The 10848-nt window shown below is 43.7% G+C and overlaps 1 long non-coding RNA gene across 1 annotated transcript in view; it reads left to right on the forward strand.

The window, feature by feature from the left end:
• Window positions 1-10022, forward strand: part of LOC144679327 (uncharacterized) — an 83141-nt gene extending 73119 nt beyond the window's left edge. Inside the window, exon 3 of the long non-coding RNA XR_013576319.1 lies at window positions 9664-10022. This is a non-coding gene — a long non-coding RNA (uncharacterized LOC144679327). The remainder of the gene's footprint in view (window positions 1-9663) is intronic.
• The last annotated feature ends 826 nt before the right edge of the window (window positions 10023-10848 follow it).

Below are 10848 nucleotides of genomic sequence, written 5' to 3' on the forward strand. Positions count from 1 at the left end.
GCCCATAGAGTCTGCTCTGCCATTCAATCATGGCTGATAAGTTTCTCAACCCCATTCTCCCGCCTTCTCCCCGTAACCTTTGATCCCCTTACCAATCAAGAACCTATCTATCTCGGTTTTAAATACACTCAATGACCTGGCCTCCACAGCCTTCTGTGGCAATGAATTCCATTGATTCACCACTCTCTGGCTAAGGAAGTTTCTCCTCATCTCTGTTCTAAAATATCTTCCCTTTACTCTGAGGCTGTGTCCTCGGGTCCTAGTCTCTCCTACTAATGGAAACATCTTCCCCACGTCCACTCTATCCAGGCCTTTCAGTATTCTGTAAGTTTCAATCAGATGCCCCCTCATCCTTCTAAACTCCATCGAGTATAGACCCAGAGTCCTCAAATGTTCGTCATATGTTAAGCCTTTCATTCCTGGGATCGTGCTCGTGAACCTCCTCTGGACCCTCTCCAGGGCCAGAACATCCTTCCTGAGATACGCGGCCCAAAATTGCTCACAATATTCTAAATGTGGTCTGACCAGAGCCTTATGAAGCCTCAGCAGCACATCCCTGCTTTTATATTCTAGTCCTCTTGAAATAAATGCCAACATTGCATTTGCCTTCCTAACTACCGCGTCAACCTGCAAGTTAACCTTAAGAGAATCCTGGACTAGGAATCCCAAGTCCCTTTGCACTCCAGATTTCTGAATTCTCTCCCCATTTAGAAAATCGTCGATGCCTCTATTCTTCCTACCAAAGTGCATGACCTCACACTTCCCCACGTTGTATTCCATCTGCCACTTCTTTGCCCATTCTCCTAACCTGTCCAAATCCTTCTGCAGCCTCCCCACCTCCTCAATACTACCTCTCCCTCCACCTATCTTTGTATCATCTGCAAACTTAGCCAGGATGCCCTCAGTTCCTTCATCTAGATCATTAATATATAGAGTGAAAAGTTATGGTCCCAACACTGACCCTTGCGGAACTCCACTAGTCACCGGCCGCCATCCTGAGAAGGACCCCCTTATCCCCACTCTCTGCCTCCTGCCAGACAGCCAATCTTCTATCCATGCTAGTACCATGCCTCTAACACCATGGGCTCTTATCTTTCTGAGCAGCCTCCTGTGCGGCACCTTGTCAAAGGCCTTCTGGAAGTCCAAGTAGATAACATCCATTGGCTCTCCTTTGTCTAACCTACTCATTACCTCCTCAAAGAATTCTAACAGATTTGTCAGGCATGACCTCCCCTTGATGAAACCATGCTGACTTTGCCCTATTTTACCATGCACTTCCAAGTATTCTGAAATCTCATCCTTAATAATGGACTTAAAATCTTACCAACGACCGAGGTCAGGCTAATTGGCCTGTAATTTCCCGTCTTTTGCCTCACTCCCTTCTTAAACAGGGGGGTTACATTAGCGATTTTCCAGTCCTCTGGGACCCTCCCTGACTTGAATGATTCCTGAAAGATCACCACTAATGCCTCCACTATCTCTACAGCTATCTCCTTCAGAACTCTGGGGTGTAATCCATCTGGTCCAGGTGATTTATCCACCTTCAGACCTTTCAGTTTTCCTAGCACCTTCTCCTTGGTAATGGCCACCATACTCACCTCTGCTCCCCCGACTCTCTTGAACTTTGGGGATGTTACTCGTGTCTTCCACCGTGAAGACTGACGCAAAGTACTTATTCAGTTCCTCCGCCATTTCTTTGTTCCCCACTACTACTTCTCCAGCGTCATTTTCCTGTGGCCCAATGTCCACTTTTGCCTCTCTCTTACCCTTTATATATCTAAAAAACTCTGGCAATCTTCTTTTATATTACTGGCTAGTTTATCCTTATATTTAATCTTCTCCCTCTTATTTCTTTTTTAGTTGTCCTCTGTTGGTCTTTGTAGGCTTCCCAATCCCCTGGTTTCCCACTGCTCTTCGCCGCATTGTATGCTTTTTCTTTAGCTTTTATGCTGTCCCTGACTTCCCTTGTCAGCCATGGTTGCCTCGTCCTTCCTTTAGTATGCTTCTTCTTCCTAGGGATGAATTTTTGCTGTGTCTCCCAAATTACTCCCAGAAACTCCTGCCATTGCTGTTCCACTGTCTTTCCTGCTAGGCTCATCTCCCAGTCATTTCTGGCCAGCTCCTCCCTCATGCCTCTGTAGTTGCCTTTATTCAACTGTAATACCGTTACATCTGATTCCAGCTTTTTCTTCTCAAATTGCAGGGTAAATTCTATCATATTATGGTCACTTCCTCCTAAGGGTTCCTTCACCTTAAGCTCCCTTATCAAATCTGACTCATTACACATCACTAAATCTAGAATTGCCTGTTCCCTAGTGGGCTCCACCACAAGCTGCTCCAAAAAGCCATCTCGTAGACATTCCACAAATTCCTTTTCTTGGGATCCACTACCAACCTGATTTTCCCAGTCTACCTGCATATTGAAATCCCCCATGATCACTGTAACCTTGCCTTTCTTACACACCTTTTCTATCTCCTGGTGTATCTTGTGCCCCACATCCTGACTACTGTTCGGAGGCCTGTACATAACTCCCATTATGTTTTTTTTACCTTTGCGGTTCCTCAACTCTACCCACACAGATTCTACATCATCTGACCCTACGTCATTTCTTGCTATCGATTTAATTTAATTTCTTACTAACAAAGCAACCCCACCCCTTCTCCCAACCTGCCTATCTTTTCGACAGGGTGTATATCTTTGGATATTTAGCTCCCAGTCCTGATCCCCTTGCAGCCATGTCTCCATGATGCCCACCACATCATACCTGCCAATTTCAATCTGCGCCACAAGCTCATTTGCCTTATTTCGTATACTGCGTGCATTCAGATACAACACCTTCAGTCCTGTATTTCCCCTCCCCTTTCTCATTGTCGTCCCTTTATCTGATGTGCTTGAAGTTAGATCCTAGCCCTTTCCAAACACTCTGTCCTATTTTGTGTTCTGGAGACTTTAATAGCCTCTCCTGGGCTCTCCTTTCTTTTCAGTTTTTTCATAATTTTCCATGAAGTTGAATCCCACCCACCTCCCCCCCCCCAGGACACACTAACCTGCTGCTTTGTTTCCCATTAGTCATACTTCTTGGAGTTTTACCCTTCCCTCCCACCCCCCAACTTTCTAGCTTAAAGTCCTGTTGACCACCCTATTTAACCTTTTCGCTAGAACATTGGTCCCAGATCGGTTCAGGTAGAGACCGTCCCAACGGTACAGATCCCTCCTGTTCCAATACTGATGCCAGTGCCCCATGAAATGGAACCCCTCTTTCATGAGTGAAGCACCAAAAACACTCAAGAAGCCCAACATCATCCAGGACAAAGCAGCCCACATGATTGGCACCCCCTCCAATACCTTCAACATACACTCCCACCACCACTGACAGCGGTGGCAGTAGTGTGTACCACCTATAAAATGCACTGCAGCAATTCATCAAGGCTTCTTTGACAGCACCTTCTAAACCCGCAACCTCTACCACCTAGAAGGACAAGGACAGCAGATGAAAGGGAACACCACCACCTGCAAATTCCCCTCCATGCCACACACTATCCTGACTTGGAACTACATCACCATTCCCTTACTGGCGCTGGGTCAAAATCCTGGAACTCCCTACAGGTGTCCCACTCTCCTATCGTGCTGTCTTAAATGGTGTCCTGCTCTCCTCTCGCCCTGTTTTAAATAGTGTCCTGCTCTCCTCTCACGCTCTTTTAAATGGTGTCTCGCTCTTCTCTTGTGCTGTTTTAAATGGTGTCCTGCTCTCATTTTGTGCTTTTTTAAATAGTGTTCCACTCTCCTCTTGTGCTGTTTTAAGTAGTGTCCCGCTCTCCTCTCACATTGTTTTAAATGGTGTTCCACTCTCCTCCCGCGGTGTTCTGAATGGTGTCCTGCTCTCTTTTCGCACTGTTTTAAATGATGTCCCACTCTCCTCCCATGTTATTCTAAATGGTGTCCCACTCCTCCCACGTTGTTCTAAATGGTGTCCCACTCTCCTCTCTGGCTGTTTAAAATAGTGTCCTACTCTCCTCTCATGCTGTTTTAAATATAGGGGAGATATTAAAGAGCAGTTAAGAGTAGGCAAAAATGGAGGCATAGCACTTTTAAACAATAGAAAGAAACCTTTGTTGTCAGTTAGATATTTTTGACACTGATGGGTTATGTGCAGAATGATCTAGATCAAGGTAGAGGAACGCCAGTGTGAATGAGCAGCAGAACGACCTCCAAACCGAAGAGATCATTGTCAGCAGTACTGATGGCAGTACTCATTTGGCAGTGAACTCAGATCTTAGTTAGCTTAAGGTCTCTCTTATGAGGCATGCCAAAAGCTACTCGATAGCTGATACATCGGAGCTTCTTCTTTATGACGAAAGCACATTACTCAGTTCCTTCATCTGGAACTGTGGTCAGGGAAGCATAGGTACTAAACAGAGGACTTACAGTGCCTGTTCAACTTAGCATCTCAGTGGTGATCCTCTTGATCCTGCTGCTTTTTGTTCTAAGAGCAAAGAATTGAGGGATACTTCACTGTTTTCCAAAGCCAAGTCCATAAATTGAACTTAAACAAATGTTTCAAAATACTTAGATAGGTGAGCCTGAAATTCCTGGGGTTGGGAAGAATTGAAATCCAATGAGCCATCCTGTGGGTGAGAGGGGATATGATTTTTTGTATTCGTCCTTGGAATGTGAGCATTGCTGGCAAAGGCAGTATTTATTGCCCAGCTCTAATTGCCCTTGAGAAGCTGGTGTTGAGCCACCCCTTGCTTGCCTGAGTCATACAGTAGGTCCTTTTTATATGCAAACCATGCTTTTTATACAATCACAGAACTCCAATTTGCTATTTTGGGTGCAGCATGTGTCGAGCACATTTTGCATTGTATCATTGTATCCCCTACCCTGATCAGCCAGCTGGTTGGAAGCCAAACAGACCACCTCATATTGCAGCGGCCTGAAGCTACTGGGTTGCCCAGATGTGCACAATTTCTACTTCCAGCACTATTGAGCAACAGGCCATGAATCACATGAAGGGAAAATCTATCACTATACGAGCTGGCAAAATCACTATGTGTGCCCTAAATCCTTTAAAGCAGCAATATGAAGACTGAAACTAGCTGATAACAGGGAAATTGGCAATGAAGAGGAGCATTATAACACGAAATAAGCTGTTAATTGTTAAAGGAATGCTGAGAGACAAGACCTAATGATCCAAAATGGCCCACGGTTAATTTGGGTCCCATTCTACCAGCACTTCCCTTCCCCTCATCTCCCAATGAGGCTGTTCTGTGCCTCATGCCAATACAGACAGAACTCAGAAATCCACCAATACTTCCAGAGTCTTGTCCTTTGATCCTGAACTCCTCCTTTGTTGAATTTCAAGAAAGCGCTGAAAAGCCCAGCACCCCACTCATCCTCCAACTGGGACTATTTCCATCACAAAGGAAATTTAAGAGGTATTTTTAAAATGATGAAGGAATTTGATAATGTGAATACACACGTATGAATTAGTAGCAGGAGTTGACCATTCGGCCCATCGACCTGATTGTGGCCTCAACTCCATATTCCCGCCTACTCCTGGTAAACTTTGGCTCCCTTGTTCGTCAAGAATCTATCCATCTCTGCCTTAAAAATATTCAATTACCCTGCCTCCATTGCTCTCTGGAGAAGAGAGTTCCAAAGAGAACTCTGACAGAAAAAAAATTCTCCTTATCTCTGTCTTCAATGAGAGACCCCTTATTTTTAAGCTGTCCCCTAGTTCTCGTCTCTCTCACAAGGGGAAACACCCTTTCATTATCCACCCTGTCAAGTCCCCTCAGGATCTTATACGTTTCAGTAAGACTGCCTTTCATTCTTCTAAACTCTAATGGATGCATGCCCAGCCTGTCCAACCTTTCCTCATATTGCACCACCACCCGCCCCATCTCAGGTAGCAGTCAAATTCTACGTGTATACCATTTTACCTGGTTGGAGAATCAATGATGAGGGGGTCATCAATTTAAAATTGCCTGTTAGACTGAGAGGTTAGAAAAAATATCTTTATGGAGTAAATTGTTAGAGCATGTTTTTCTTCATTGATAGTAATCTATACTTATCTATTCGTAATATATTTTTATTTGTTGTACTAAATGATCACTATATCTTCAAGGCATACATTTTTCAGATGACATTAATTTACTTGTGATTTATCTAGCAGACAGTAAGACAAAATTATTCTTGTGTTCAAATGTTTTTGCTTTGTTTTAAGAGTCATTAGCACATCCTTATAATCAAATTTTTACAATTTCATCAGGCAGCATTAGAAATTTTCTTTGAAATCATTTGGAGGATGCATTTATTCCTGAGTGTCCTATATTACATTACCGCACAATAAAAAGTCACAGATTGCTACAGATGTTTATGTGAAATTCAATTAACACTCTGCCAATTTAGATTTTATTGGGACACAATCAATTTTTATTCATTTTAAAAGCAGAATGCATTATTTTATTGTATGCAGTCTCACTGCTGCTTACACAGCTAAACAAATTATTCTGTTGTTTGTAAGGAATTTAAGTGTTTAGGCAGCAGACTGGTATGTTTTAAATGGAGTTTGAATATTAGTGATTAAATAATGGTCAATGCAACTGGTGCATGACATAATCATTTCTTTGGATAAAACAGATTTTGAACTTAGAAGTAATAGAAAATGCAAGCACATATTTTCTTGTTTGCTCCTTGTATGAATGCTATCAGTTTCCATTTTAACATTTCTAATTTTTGGTATGGGTTTGCAGAAATGATGTAACATGAATATCAAAAAGATTCAATTTGTAAATTTAATTTAATAACAAGCACACTCATTTGTAAATGTCATGAAAAATAAATGAATGATGGCCTGTGGTGAGGTGCAGGTGGGGAAGTACTGTTGTGAGGGTAGGAACCCCAGAAAATAGATTTCCCAAATGCTCTGCAGGATTTAACTGCAGGGCTCCTTCAAGTGGGGCTCCTGATTGACAGGCTGGAGGCCTTTCTGGTGGGAAGCCTGCTTCACACGTTTTAATAAGGCATGAGAAAGTATTCATGTGGCACAAAGCATGAACATTAGCTCAATGAAAAACTATTATCAGTTTATTTAACTCACATTGAAAAGCAAATTAAAAGTGTTACTTTTTTTAAAGGGATGAATTTTCCAGCAAGCAATGGAAGTAACCAAACAACAACAGGTCATGTTTTAACCCTTTTACTCTAACAAACAAGCTAAAATCAACATAAACTAAACATTTTTTTGCTGGCAACTAATATACCAAATTAGAGGAAAGGTACTATCACATTAACTAACTAATGCAACTCATGAAATAAGCTTTATGACAATTTTTTACCTCATGCCATGTTTCCAGCAGACATGTAGCCTTGAAGTTCCAAGTTTCTCCCAGCTTTCATGCAGGCTCCACTTTGCCAGGTCAGGTCTTCCGAGTGTCCTAGAAAAATCATTCCACTCAGCCTTCTGATTATCCCTCAACTGACTTCCACCAGCAAGGCCCACTTTGGTGACTCCTTGTTCCTTAAATCTGAAAAAGCCACTTCTCTTTGAACAGGGAACCAGTTCTCACCCGCATCCTGCTTGTTTACTCACACAGAACAGCCTTTTTTTCTGTTCTTCACAGCAGCAACTGTTTTTGTCTCTCCCTCTCCATGTCTCTGCATCTCTGTGTTTCAGAAAGCAGCTGTCTCATGTCTGAAACCTGTGACATGATTTTCAATAGATTTTGATTTGGATCACATGAGCCTGTCTCCGGACAGAGTTAGCATTATCACCATCTCCTCTATACAGGACATTCTGTTTTACGTTAAGTTAAAAGAGATATTTTAAAACATTTGTACATCTTGTAAAGTCCCATATTCATAACAAAAGAAAGACTCACATTTATATAATGCCTTTAATGACCACTGTGCTGAGCATCACAGGAAAATAGCCTCTTATTGCTGTTTTTCCTCGTTGTGCACCTGTGAGACCTGTGCCCCTGGTGAACTCTGACAATGGACAGTTTTGCCTGTTCATTCATGCATTGAACAAAATTGCAGCATTTTTATGCCTATATGATTCAAGGTAAAGCACCATCAAGCTCAGGATAAAAGCAAAATACTGCGGATGCTGGAAATCTGAAACAAAAACAGAAAATGCTGGAAAAGCTCAGCAGGTCTGGCAGCATCTGTGGAGTGAGAAACAGTTAACGTTTCAAATCCATATGACTCTTCTTCAGAGCTAAAGAGAAGTAGAAATGTGGTTGATTTTATACTATTTAAGAGGAGGTGGAGCAAAATAGAATGTCAGGGATAGGTGGGAGCTAAGGAGAAATTTGACAAAGATGTCATGGACACAGGACAAAGGGAGTGTTAATGGTAGTGTTAAAGACTAAAGAAGGTGTTGATAGTGACATAAAGGTAAGAATGTATTACTATGACATTGAGCAATAACAATGCTAGTTTAAGGGTTACATTATTATGAAACTACTAAGTGATGCTGGAACCTAAGGGGTCAATTTTCATGTCATTAAGGCCCTTTGAGCAATTCACGGGATGTTATGGCATGGAAAAGGGGACAAAAATCCGTGACACCATGATTTGGATTTTCAATCCAGAGTTAGGAACCCAGTGCCTGTATCATTTCTGGGTCATAACCCATCAATGTGCATCAACATCAATGATGCAGCACGATTTTTCAATACAAAAGCCCTAAATGTCCCAGAGGTGAGTTTGACAACTAATTAACAGTGCTTGGAGCAGCCTGGAGGCACAACTCATTACAGAAGGTGATTTTAAAGGGCAAGTGGCAGCCATGACTGGACTTCCCATTGCCTGGAAGTATGGAGCACCAGGGGTCCAACGCTAGCGTGGACAGACATCCCAAGGCGATCCTATGCTTTTCTGATGCTTCCCTTGAGCCTTTGATGGACGCTGTCTCCAAGAAGACAGTTGTGCTCTTCACTCCACCAGAAAGAAAAATCCTCCAAACCATATGAAAAGGGCATGGATTGAGGTGGCCACAGAGGTCAACAGCCAGGAATTCATTAGGAGGACATGGGTGCAGTACAGAAAGCACTTCAATGATCTGATAAGGTCTGGGAAAGGCAAGCAACACCTTGATAGAGGCCTCTAACTCTGTATATACCAGCATACACAAGAACTGAGCAGACTGAGTACCCATAGTTCTCCTTAACATTTTCAGATCAAGTGGCCAGCTGCATCACCGAAACATCAGTAACTCTCACACAGGGGAATCACTGAGGAGCACAACATCTCATGTCTATGTTGTGCTGGAATGAGTGAGGGAGGGCGGTTTTCTCATAAATCTTTCTCTCTTCACCCTTAAAAGAAGGGAGCACATAGTTCGAAGAAAATGTCTCAGATGGATAATGATGTGCTGCAGCTCCACACACTAACATTAAAGGGGAGGCAGCACTGGAGGTTGCGAGGATGATCATGTCAAGTCATGGGAGATGGCGTCAAGTCATGGGTGATGAAAAGACAAGAAGTCGTCCAAAGCTGGGTCATTTTATAGCTCAAGCTACAGCTGAAGAGCATGGAGATCACTCCTGCCCACACTGTTGCTATACAAGCACTGTCAGCTGTTGGGTTGTTTGTGCTGAGGCACATGCTGAGTAACCTGAGTTTTCATTGCTGTCTTCTTCTGTTTCTCACAGGGCCAATTGAGGAGGGGGAGAAAGACATTGCCGGACTCCTCAGCGGGGAGAGTTGTCTCTGAAGCAGCACTGTCATACCATCCCTCACACCTTCCATCAGCGCAGACACACTCACCTCGGTTGGGCCTGTATCTTAGAATGGGGAGCACTGGGTGAATCGCACCACACAGTGAGCAGGAGGAGGAGGGTGAGGCAGAGTCAGCTGTGGGCCAACCCCTTCAGAGGGGGACAGGCATAGATAGCCATGCTCCACTGGGGGGCTGGGGGGTTTCACACACAAGGAGGTTCTTGAGGGTGGTAATGGGATTATTCAGATGTATGTGTTTACTGGATAATTTCTCTCTTTGGTGAAAGGTGTCATAAGGGCTAAGAGCTGTTCAGGTGAAAGGTTGCTGAATTTAGCCAGCCTGCCAATTGCCCTGAGCCCTGCAACAGCCTCAGCAGACTTCCTCCAAAGCCTGGGCATTGAGCTCCTCTCGTCCCCCTCTTTTTCCTCCCCCCACATCCTTCTCTCAGCAAAAGTGGCATTCCAGGTTTCCCTTTTTATCCAGCTCCAGACTTTTCTGTACATATATGTTATGCAGTGCACAGCAGATGACCACAATATGAGACATCTTGGCTGGCTCATACTGGAGGGCTCAAACCAAGCGGTCAAGGCAATGGAAGTGCGTCTTCTAGATGACAATGTTCTGTTCAATACAGATATGTGTTAGTAGATGGCTTTGTTTGGTGCATCTCTGCATCCTTGGCTGGGTACCAGCTGGGCATAAGGAGCTGCCTCGTTAAGGAATAAACCTTAGCCCCAGCAGCCACTCATGGAGAATGGATGTGGGCTTGAAGATGTGCGGCATCTGGGGCAGGATACACTTCCTGTGGTCACAGACCACAACTGGACATTCATTGAGTGGAAGCTTTTTTCATTCAGGAATCTGGCTTGCTAGTCTGTTGGTGCCTTGATGGCTACATGGATACAATCAATGACCTCCTTGACCTGAGAGTATCCATCAATGGTGGCAAAACCCAGTGTCCTCTGTGGTTGTGCTGGCCCATCTGTCTCAAATCGATGTAATCCTCCGCCCTCTGGAAGTGGACATCTGTGACCTGCCAAATGGCATTATGAACTGCCAACTGAAAGATGTCGCCCAGGTCCGAAGCTGATCCTTGGAACAACTCAGATGCATGAAA

The sequence above is a fragment of the Cetorhinus maximus genome, chromosome 4, assembly GCF_964194155.1.
Source record: "Cetorhinus maximus chromosome 4, sCetMax3.hap1.1, whole genome shotgun sequence".
Lineage (NCBI taxonomy): Eukaryota > Metazoa > Chordata > Chondrichthyes > Lamniformes > Cetorhinidae > Cetorhinus > Cetorhinus maximus.